Raw genomic sequence first — 11,736 nt, 5'->3', positions numbered from 1 at the left:
GATACTCTGACTTCTTCCCTACCAATTTGGATGCCCTTTATTTCTTTTTCTAGCCTAATTGCTCTGGCTAAGACTCCCAGCACAATGTTGAATAAGAGTGGTGATAGAGGGCATCCTTGTCTCGTTCCCATTCTCAAGGGGAATGCTGTCAAAGTCTCTCCATTTAAGATGATGTTGGCTGTTGGCTTTGTATAAATACCCTTAATTATACTGAGGAATTTCCCTTCTATTCCTATTTCGTTGTGAGTTTTTATCATGAATGGGTGTTGGACATTGTTGAATGCTTTTTCTGCATCAGTTGATAAGATAATGTGGTTTTTGTCTTTTCTTTTATTATGTGATGGATTACGTTGATTGTTTTTCTAATGTTGAATCATCACTGCATACCTGGTATAAATCCCACTTGATCATGGTGAGTTATTTTTTGATATGTTGCTGAATTATATTGACTAGAATTTTCTTGAGGATTTTTGCATCAATGTTCATGAGGGATATTGGTCTGTAATTTTTTTTGTGTGTGTGGTGTCTTTACCTGGTTTTGGAATCGGGTTATGCTGGCTTCATAAAATTACGTTGGGAGTATTCCATCCTTTTTTATACTCTGAAATACCTCTGGTCGTAGTGGGGTTAATTCCTTTCTGAAATTTTAGCAGAATTCTCCAGTGAAGCCATCCAGAACAGGGCTTTTTTTTGTTGGGAGTTTTTTTTAATTACCTTTTCAATTGCTTCTTTTGTTATTGGTTTATTTAGTTGTTCTACCTCTGTTTGTGTTAATTTAGATAGGTAGTGAGTTTCTAGACATTTGTCCATTTCCTCTAGGTTTTCAAATTTGTTAGAGAACAATTTTTCATAGTATTCGCTTGTGATTCTTTTAATTTCAGTTGGTCTGTTGTGATATCACCCATCTCATTTCTTATACCAGTTATCTGCATCGTCTCTTGTTTTTCTTTTGTCACTTTGGCTAATGGTTTATCAATTTTGTTGATCTTTTCAAAGAACCAGCTTTTGGACTTGTTAATTCTTTCAATTGTTTTTCTATTCTCTATTTCATTTAATTCTGCTCTAATTCTTATTATTTCCTTTCTTCTGGTGCCTGACAACTTCTTTTATTCTGCTCTAATTCTTATTATTTCCTTTCTTCTGGTGCCTGCCAACTTCTTTTACTGCTCTTTTTCTACTTGTTCCAATTGTAGTGTTAATGTTTTGATTTTCGGTCTTCATTCTTTTTGGATGTGTGCACTTATTGATATAAGCTGACCTCTGAGCTCTGCTTTTGTTGTGTCCCAAAGGTTCTGGTAGGATGTGTTTTCATTGTCATTTGATTCTATGAATTTCTTTATTCCATCCTTAATTTCTTCTATTACCCAGTAGTTTTTTGAGCAAGGTGTTGTTCAGTTTCCAGGTGTTTGATTTTCTTTCCTTGCTTTTTGTGTTGTTGATTTCTACTTTTATTGCTTTATGGTAACAAAAGATGCTTTGTAATATTTCGATGTTTTGGATTTTGTTAAGGCTTGCTTTATGGCCTAATATGTGGTCTATTCTGGAGAATGTTCCATGTGCATTGGAAAAGAAAGCATACTTTGCTGCTGTTGGGTGCAGTGTTCGGTATATGTCTATGAGACAAAGTTGTTTGATTGTACAATTTAGTTCTTCCATGTCTCTGTTGAGCTTCTTTCTGGATATTCTGTCCTTCACCAAAAGTGGCGTGTTGAAGTCTCCTACTACTATTGTGGAGCATCTATGTCTCTTTTCAGTGTTGTTAGAGTTTGTTTTATGTATTTTGGAGCCCTGTTGTTGGGTGCGTGAATATTTATTATAGTATGTCCTCTTGGTGTATTGACCCTTTAATCATTATATAGTGTCTTTCCTTATCCTTTGTGGTGGACTTGACTTTAAAATTTATTTTGTCAGAGATTAATATAGCCACTCCTCCTGTTTTCTGAGTCTTGTTTGCTTGATATATTTTTTTCCATCTTCTGAGTATTAGTTTGTTTGTGTCTTTAAGTCTAATGTGTGTCTCTTGTAGGCAGCATATAGAGGGATGGTGCTTTTTTATCCAATCTGCCACTCCCTGTCTCTTTATTGCTGCATTTAGTCCATTTACATTGAGGGTAATTATTGATAGGTATGAGCTTAGTGCTGTCATTATGGTGTCTTTTTTTGTGTGTTGTTCAATTTCTTTGTTGCCCTTAATTTTCTGTGCTGAGTCGTTTTTCCTTACATATTTTCTTTTCACCTTTTTCATTGTTGTTGACTTTGTGTTTATTGAGTCTTTATATTTTTCTAGTTTGTTTATTTTGACTTGTAGGACTGTTAGTTTCCTTTGTGGTCATCTTAATATTTACCCCTAATTTTCTAAGATTATACCAGACTTTTATTTCTTTATCTCACCTTGACTTCCCCTTCATATGAAAAATCTGTCAACTTTTTTTAAGTTCCTATTTTTGTTTTAATGTTTTCATATTTTACATATTGATATCTCTGTTTCCCTATTTTCAATGTTTTACCTTTTATGTATTTTTGTGACTTTCCTATCTGAGTCGATATCTGGTTGCTCTGTCCTGTGTTCTAGTCTTGCATTGTTATCTGATGTTATTGATTTTTAAACTGGAGGACTTCCTTTAGTATTTCTTGTAATTTTGGTTTGGTTTTTGCCAATTCCCTAAACTTCTGTTTATCTGGTATTGCCTTATTTTCACCATCATATTTGAGAGACAGTTTTAGTGGATACATAATTCTTGGCTGGCAATTTTTTTTCCTTCAAGGCTTTATATATGTCATCTCATTGCCTTCTTGCTTGCATGGTTTCTGCTGAGTAGTCTGAGCTTATTCTAATTGACTCTCCTTTATAGGTGACTTTTCTTTTATTCTTAACAGCTCTTAAATTTCTCTCTTTATCTTTTGTTTTGGCAAGTTTGATTATAATATGTCTTGGTGACTTTCTTTTGAGATCTACATTGTGTGGGGTTCGATGAGCATCTTGGATAGATAACTTCTCATCTTTCATGATATCAGGGAAGTTTTCTGTCAACAAATCTTGAACAATTTTCTCTGTATTTTCTGTTATCCCCCCTCGTTCTGGTATTCCAATCACTCGTAGGTTATTTCTCTTGATAGAGTCCCACATAACTCTTAGATTTTCTTCATTCTTTTCAATTATTTTTTCTGATTTGTCCTCAGATAAGTTGGTGTCAAGTGCTTTATCTTCAATGTCATTAATTCTGACTTCTACTGCCTCAGATCTGCTCTTATGACTTTCTATTGAGTTGTCTAATTTTGAAATTTTATTGTTAATCTTCTGGATTTCTGATTGCTGTCTCTCTATGGATTCTTGCAGCCTATTAAATTTGTCATTATGCTCTTGAATAACTTTTTTTTTAAGTTCCGCTACTGCTTTGTCTGTGTGTTCTTTGGCTGTCTATGCATTTTGAAATATTTCCTTTTTAATTTCTTGAATAGTTCTGTATATTAATCTTTTGTATTCTGCCTCTTGTAATTCCAAGAAATTCTCTTCCTCCAGAAAGTTTATTGATTCTTTATTTTGGGAGCTTGTTGAAGCCATCATGGACTGCCTCTTCATGTGATTTGATATTGACTGTTGTCTCCAACCATCAGTAAGTTATCATAATTTTATTTTATATCTGTTTAGTGTGTCCTAGCTTCATGTTTTGTTTTGTTTTGATATGCCCAAATAGGCTGCTCATGTGCACTAGTTTGATCATTGGCATCTTTGAAGTTATAACATCCTGTCACCAGGTAATTAGGTTTGTAACTAAGTATGTGCACCCAGCAGTCTGTTAAATTTTCCTGTATGGATTCAGCTCAGGTGTCCAGGAAGTCGGTCACCAAGTGTGTGGTGCAGGCTCTCACCTACAGTCTTAGAGAGGCATGGGTGATTGGTGTAGGCACAGGTATCCAGCTGCAGTAGGTTGTCACACACTGAGCAAGGCAGGGGGCTGATGGCTGCTCCTGAGTGTCTGAAAGGAAAGCGTGTCCCTGTTTCCTAGAGTGAGTAGGTAGGTGAGTTTTGCAGCCAGAGTATGAGCACCCTCCTCTGTTGGATGTAAGGACTGGGGGACACCACTGATTCTTAGACCCCTGTAGCAGGTGGCTTGGTGGCGTGAGTGGAGCCACCAGTCCTGAAGCCCCTGATGTGGACAGGTAAAGCACTTGCTTAAAGGGCAGAGCAGTGTCAAGCATCACAAATCTGCCACTTCACAGCTGAAACAGTTGAAGTTAGACTTCAGGTGTTTACCCTGTTGTACTGTGGTCATGAGGGCTTATGCTGATGTGTCCATGCAAGTTTATACAGGGGTGGAAAGCACTCAAAGTCTGCAGACCCCTTATGCCTGTGCCTAGCAAAGGAGATGTGCCAACCCTGAGTTCCTGGCTTAGGGGAGCTGGTAGCTTGTTTTCTACCTGTTTGTTAATTTGTTCCCTCTCCAAGGCCAGGAGAATGTGTCAGGACACCTTATGGGATTTACTTCCCGTCCAGGGGACTCAGAGATCTCTGAAGCCAGCCAGACCTGGTGCAGAGCGGGGAGGGAGGAGGTAAATGAGAGAGAGGTATTTCCCAAATTGTTTTTTTTTTTTTTTTTTACTTTTTAAATCCCTGTGAAAGACCACACACATGTACTTATCTTTAGCCACTTGGGTGCTGCTTTTCACTGGTTTGGAGTGTCCAAGCAGAATCTCTGGTGCTGGATCTCTCTTGATGTGGAAACTGCCACCTGAACGAGCGAGTGGAGCTGTATGCCCGCATCTCTGTGCAACCCGAGCTGATCTGGGCTGAAGGGCTGTGGCTCCTGCCGGGTCAGGTCAGGCAACTCCTCGCTGCTTCTGAATCGTCTCTCTCTCTCCCAGCCACTCAGTCAGATTCCTCAACTTTGCCATGTTCAGGGCTCCTAGATATTCATATACAATCAAATCACTTGTTTTTCCAGATCTTTGTTGTAAGAGGGACATAAGAAGCTCTCTGACTACTCCATCATCTTGGCCCTGCCCCTGAATTTTGTTTTAAAGTCTATTTTTTCTGAACTTAGTATTGCCACTCCTGCTCCTTCTTGGTAGCTGTTTGCTTAATATATTTTTTCCATCCTTTTATTTTTTAATAAATTTACGTCTTTGATTCTAAGATGTGTCTCTTGTTGACAGCATATTAATGGATCCTGTTTTTTTTATCCATTCTGTCACTCTCTGTCTCTTTCTGGGTGCATTCAGGCCATTTACATTCAGTGTAAATTATTCATAGCTGCGAGTTTATTGCCATAATTTTGTAGTGCTTTTTTTTTGGTGGTGCTGTCATTTCCTTTGTTCCGTTTACTCTCCTGTGTTGAATTCCTTTTGTTCGTGGATTTTTTTTTTCATTTCTTTTGTTTTTGTAGATTTTGTTTTTAATGAGACCTTATGTTTTTCTTCTTTATTTTGATGGGTAGGTTTGTTAACTTCCTTTGTGGTTACCTTGAAATTTACCCTTACCTCCTAGGTTTCAACCAATCTATTATTACTTGGTATCACCTTGTCTTCCTCTCCATTAGAAGGTTCTATACCTACACCATTTATTCCCTCTTTTATTGTTCTGATGTTGTTGTCATTTACAGATTAACTTCTTTGGTTCCCTGTTGTAATTCTTTTGGTTTTGGATCTTCCTTGAGAGTTTATTTCCTAGGTTTGTATCTGGTTGGTGTGATCTTGCATCCTGGATTCAGCCTGTGGTCTGATGTTGTTTTTTCTCTAACCAAAGGACTCCCTTTCATAAGTTTGGCTTGAGTTCATTACCTAGGTTGGTATCTGGCTGATGTGGTCTTACAGTGTGAATCTAGGATGCAAGGCTGTAGTTCTAAATTTTAAGGAAGTGCCATATGATTTTCCAAAATGTTTGCACTATTTCACATTCCCAACAACAGTGCATAAGAGTTCAAATCTCCCCACAGCCTCTCCAACATTTGTTATTTTCTGTTTTTTTTTTTTTTTTTATTCATGCCAGCTATGTTCGGGTGAAATGTTATCTCATTGTAGTTTTGATTTGCATTTCTCTAATGGCTGGTGATTGCGGGCATTTCCTCAAGTGTCTGTTAACTGCCTGAATGTCTTCTTTGGTGAAGTGTCTGTTCATATTCTTTGCCCATTTTTTAATTAGATTTGTCTTTTTGTCATAGAGGTGTTAGATTTTCCTATAGATTTTAGAGATTAGACCTTTGTCAGATATTTCATAGTGAAATTTTTTTTTTCCCAGTCTGTGGGTTCTCTGTTTCCTCTTTGGTGAAGTTTTTTGATGAGCATAAGTGTTTAATTTTTAGAAGACAACAGTGATCTAGCTTATCTTCTGGTGTTTGTGTATTGTAACTTATGGTTTGTATCCTATTTATGCTGTATATTAGAGCCCATAACATTGACCCTATTTTTTCTTCCATGATCTTTATAGTTTTTGGTTTTCTATTTAGGTCTTTAACCTCCTTTGAATTAGTGTTTTCATATGATGTGAGGTATGGGTCTTGTTTCATTTTTTTTACAGATGGACATCCAGTTTTGACAGCACCATTTGTTTAAAAGACTATCTTTTCCCCATTTAATGGATTTTGAGCCTTGTCAAAGACCAGGTAACTGTGGGTGGATGAATTTACATCTGAGTTTTCAATTCTGTTCCATTGGTCAAAGTTTCTGTTGATGTACCAGTACCAGGCTGTTTTGACTTAGTAGATGTATAGTAGGTTCTGAGGTCATGTAGTACGAGGCTTCTTCCTTCATTCTTTTTCTTCAATAATGCCTTACTTATCCAGGGACTTTTTTCTTTCCATATAAAGCTAATGATTATTTTTTCCATCTTGTTAAAGATTTCTGTTGGTATTTGGGTTGGGATTGCATCGTGACTGTAAATTGCTTGTGTAGAATTGACAGTTTCACAATGTTGAGTCTACTTATCCACGAGTATGGTATGTTTTTCCATTTATGTAGGTCTCATTTGGTTTTTTGAAGTAGTGTTTTGTAGTATTCTTTGCATAGATCTTTTACATTCCTGATAAGATTTATTAGTTATTATTTTATTTTTTAGAGGTTGTTATAAATGGTATTGCTTTCCTGATTTCCTTTTCTTAGTTCTCTTTTTTAGTGTATAGGAATCCAACTGATTTTTGTGTGTTTATCTTGTATCCTGCTACTCTGCTGAATCTTTCTATTAGTTTCAGGAGTTTTCTTGTGTATGCTTCAACGTCAGTATTTCAAATACCTGCAGGGTCACCGTTGGTGAACAGATTTCAGTGGCACATGCAAACTAACATAGAGTAGGAAGAAGGACCATCTTCCCCTGTGCTCCTGGATGCCTTGGAATTCTTATTGAACTTGAGGCATTTGAGTATTTTACTGTGGTAATTTGAAACTCAGAATCTTCTCCTTCTTCAGGGATTATTATTTTTTCATTTATTTCCTCCCTCTTCCTCTAAATTCCACTAGAGTACATTCTGGCCCTTTAGTTCTTCTAGCATTGACTCAGCCGTTCTGGAGACTTGTGCCCCTCTCCATTTTTCTGTGGTAGGGTCTCAGACACTTCTTTTGCTGATATAATGTGCTAATCTTGTCCCACAGGCTTTAGGTGATTTGAAACATATTAAGTCTCTGGGAGTTGGCTCATAAAATGTCCTGCGATGTTGGGGCAGAAACTCCCTGCTGTGGCTGATGGCACTAGGACAGGATATTCCTGCTGCAGCCAGTTGCACTTGGGTGAGACCATTTCTTGGTGGTCAGTGTCTTAAGCTGCATACTCTAGAGAACCAAAACCAGTGAAGCATATGTATGTATGTATGTGACTATATATATATATGTCAAGGAAGTGGCTTACATGGTTGTAGAGGTTGGAAAGTCCAAAGTCCATGGATCAGGCAGGAGGCGTCTCCTGAGTCATACAGCTGCAGGGGTTACTGAACCATAGATAGGCAAGTCAGATAGCAGGCCTCTGGCACACAGGCTGTGGAGGCTGACAAATACCAAGATGGGCAGATAAGCTGCTAGCTCAAGTCCCAAGAACTTGAGGTCAGATGAACAGGAGACAGCTGCAGGATACAGAGCAATTAAAAGCCAACGAGCTTTGCCAGACAGTCCATCTGTATTGGATGCAAGTCACACCCTCAGTGCAATGCCCTTTCAAGTGATTGGTTGCTCAAAACAGATCTAATCATGGGAGTAATTACATCATTAGATAGCTAACAAACTACATCATCACTGCAAAACCACTGAGAATCTTGGCCCAGCCAAGATGACACACAACCTTAACCATCACAGTCCACACCTTGTCAAATTGGCAAACATACACATCTCTAAATAAAGACAACTATAAAGTAATACTTGCGCCTAACATGATACAACTAACACACAAACTGAAAATGCACTAACCCTGTTTACATCTTATATTTTATAAGTGAAGAAAACAAAAAGATTTGATGCACACATACAAGGAAGAAATAGTCATAACAATGAAAGCTCTTGTTTCTGCAATTGTTCGCATGGTCGCAGTTGGTAATTGGAACTGCATTCTTCCACTACCCATTCCGTATTCCCTTTATCCTTAGCAAACACCTAAGGTGGTCATGGTTCTTTGCCTGGTCGGGTGACCCAAACATTCATTCCTGAAGGGTCTGGACCATTAGTAGTCATGTTGGAATTAGGTTGTTGTAGTTTTCCATTGACTTTAATCACAGGGCATGGTAGTGCTAAGAGACATGTCCTAAGGGATCTCCTGTATTCCATAATATTCTTCTTTACCTCCATTATGTAATATCATTCCAATTTCTTCTTGGTAATCAAGATCACTCACACTGGGCTATACAGTAACACCTTTATTTGCCTGTTAATCCAGAGGTGTGAGAAGCCCAAAGTGGCTGGGTGTCATTATTAACTTCCAGTTCAATGGAATCGTTGCATCTCCTGAGGGAAGCATTCCTCCCTTTGGAACTAAGACCTCTAGACCTGCACAGCATAGGGTTGCGGGGATAGAAAGCAAAAATTTTGCAAGTGGGTCACTAGGGGTAATAGTGAGTGGTGCTACACAGATTTGCATCCCTTGATTCTTAGACCTATGAATCCTGGCTATGGGAGAAACCACATCATATATTCTACATCCACTGTGCATTTGTCAGTTTGTCATACTGTGGTGGATTGTGTGTTGTGATACCGGGAGCTTTGCCACTGATATTTCAAATACCAGCATTGTCACACTTGGTGGACAGGTTTTAGTGGAGCTTCCAGACCAAAACAGACTAAGATGAAGGACCTGGCAATCTACCTGTCATGGATTGAATTGTGTCCCCCCAAAAATGTCTGTCAACTTGGTTAGGACATGATTCCCAATATTGTATGATTGTCTACCATTTTGTCATCTGATGTGATTTCCCTATGTGTTGTAAATTCTAGTACTATGATGTAATGAGATGGATTAGTGGCAGTTATATTGATGAGATCTACAAGATTAGATAGTGTCTTAAGCCAATCTCTTTTGAGATATAAAAGAAAGAAGTGAGCAGAGAGGCATGGGGACCTCATACCACCAAGAAAGCAGTGCTGGGAGCAGAGCTTGTCTTTTGGACCTGAGGTTCCTGGGCGGAGAAGCACCTAGGCCAAGGAAAGATTGACGACACGGACCTTCCTCCAGAGCTGACAGAGAAAGACTTTCCCTGGAGCTGACGCCCTGAATTTGGACTTGTAGCCCACTAGACTGGGAGAAAATAAATTTCTTTTGTTAAAACCATTCACTTGTGGTATTTCTGTTATAGCAGCATTAGATGACTAAGACAATACTCATGAAAAAATTGGCCAGTGAAAACCTTATGAATAGCAATGGAACATTGTCTGATATAGTGCTGGAAGATGATACCTTCAGGTAAGAAATCACTCAAAACACTAGAGGGGAAGAGCTGTCTCTTGAAATAGAGTTGACATTAATAATGTAGATGGAGTCAAGATTTCAGGACCTTCATTTGCTGATATGGCACGACTCCAAATGTGAGGAAAGAGGTGTAAACACCCATTAATAATTAGAACATGTAATGTATAAAGTATGAATCTAGGAAAACTGGAAATCATCAAAACTGAAATAGAATGCATAAAGATCAATATCCTAGGCAGTAGAGGGCAGAAATGGACTGGTATTGGCCATTTTGAATCAGATGATCATATGGTCTACTATTCCGAGAGTGACAAATTGAAGAGGAATGGTGTCACGTTCATCATCAAAAAGAACATTTTAAGATCTGTCTTGACATACAATGCTGCCCGTCATAGGCTAATATCCATACACCTATAAGGAAGACCAGTTAATATGAATATTATTCAAATTTATGCACCAACCACTAATGCCAAAGATAAAGAAATTGAAGATTTTTACCATCGTCTGCAATCTGAAGTTGATCAAACATGCAATCTATATGCATTGATAATTACTGGTGATTGGAATGTGAACGTTGGAAACAAAGAAGATCAGAAGCTGGAAAATATGACCTTGGTGAAAAAAAAAATCGGAGATCACGTGATAGAATTTTGCAAGACCAATGACTTCTTCATTGTAAATACCTTTTTTCAACAACATAAATGATGACTATACATGTGCCATCAATGAATGCAAAACACAGGAATCAAACTGACTACATCTGTGGAAAGAGACGATGGGAAGCTCAATATCATTTTTCAGAACAAGGCCAGGGGTCAACTTTAGAACAGACTATCAATTACTCACATGTAAGCTCAAGTTGCAGATGAATAAAATAAAAACAAGTCCACAAGAGCCAAAATATGACCTTGACTTATCCTACCTGAATTTGGAGACCATCTCAAGAATAGATTTGATGCATTGAACACTATGAACGAAGACCAGATGAGTTGTGGGAAGACATCCTGGACATTACACATGACGGAAGCACACGGTCACAAAAAAGACAGGAAAGGAAGAAAAGACCAAAATAGATGTCAGAAGAGACTGTGAAACTTGCTCTTGAACATAGAGTAGCTAAAGGAAAAGGAAGAAATGATGAAGTAAAAGAGCTGAACAGAAGATTTCAAAAGGCAGTTCGAGAAGACAAAGTAAAGTATTATAATGAAATGTGCAAAGACCTGGAGTTAGAAAATCCAAAGGGAAGAACATGCTCAGCATCTCTCAAGCTGAAAGAACTGAAGAAAAAATTCAAGCCTCAAGTTGCAATTTTGAAGGAGTCCATGGGCAAAATATTTAACGATGTAGGAAGAATCAAAAGCAGATTGAAGGAATACACAGAGTCACTATACCAAAAGTAATTGGTCAGTGTTTAACCATTTCAAGAGGCAACATATGATCAAGAACTGATGGTATTGAAGGAAGAAATTTAAGGTACACTAGAGGGATTGGCAAAAAATAAGGCTCCAGGAATTGACATAATTTCAATTAGACGTTTCAAAAAACGGATGCAGTGGTGTGGTGGATGTACTCACTCGTCTATGCCAAGAAATTTGGAAGACAGTTACCTGGCCAACCAACTAGAAGAGATTCATATTTGTACCCATTCCGAAGAAAGGTTATCCAACAGAATGGAAAATTATTAGACAATATCATTAATATCACACACAAGTAAAATTTTGAAGGTAATTCAAAAATGTTAGCAGCAGTACATCAACAGGGAACTGCCAGAAATTCAAGCTGAATTCAGAGGAGAACGTGGAAAGAAGCATACATATCATTGCTGATGTCAGATGGATCTTGGCTGAAAGCAGAGACTACCA

This window comes from Trichechus manatus, unplaced genomic scaffold (genome assembly GCF_000243295.1).
Source record: "Trichechus manatus latirostris isolate Lorelei unplaced genomic scaffold, TriManLat1.0 scaffold00060, whole genome shotgun sequence".
NCBI classification, from domain to species: Eukaryota; Metazoa; Chordata; class Mammalia; order Sirenia; family Trichechidae; genus Trichechus; species Trichechus manatus.
The sequence above is the reverse complement of the archived record's forward strand: the minus strand, read 5'-3'. Positions refer to the sequence as shown.